Genomic DNA, 388 nt, shown 5'->3' with positions numbered 1-388 from the left:
ATTCCTCATTGGAACAATTAGAGATTCATAAACGTCTCCAGGTCTAGGCGTCTCCTTCAAAGAAATGCTTAGGGAGGCACAGAATAGCTTAAGAGGTACGACTGCAACAGCATATTACATCTCACTTGAGCCTCAAAAGTGTTGCTTTTACTAAAGAAAAAAACCCCAAAAAATCTAGGGAAGGGCTGTTCACTCATGCACACATTCTTTGCATTTGTACTCAAAGTTGCAAGACTTGCCTTTAAAGACCAAGTTAAAACACAACTAATCTTCCTAAAGCCAGTTTGTAGCAAGAACAGTTATGTATGGGGCTCTATGGGTCAAAATGAGTTCTGCCCAAAGTATTTAGAATTAGAAAGTAAGGGGGGGGGGGGGGGGGGAGGGGGGG

The 388-nt window shown here is 42.5% G+C and overlaps 1 protein-coding gene across 1 annotated transcript in view; it reads right to left on the bottom strand.

The window, feature by feature from the left end:
• Positions 1-388, bottom strand: part of CLTC (clathrin heavy chain) — a 41736-nt gene that overhangs the window by 3565 nt on the left and 37783 nt on the right. The window lies entirely within an intron of this gene.

Source organism: Alligator sinensis, unplaced genomic scaffold (genome assembly GCF_000455745.1).
Source record: "Alligator sinensis unplaced genomic scaffold, ASM45574v1 scaffold118_1, whole genome shotgun sequence".
Taxonomy (NCBI): Eukaryota; Metazoa; Chordata; order Crocodylia; family Alligatoridae; genus Alligator; species Alligator sinensis.
Note: the sequence above shows the minus strand (reverse complement) of the source record. Positions and strands in the feature narration are given on the sequence as shown.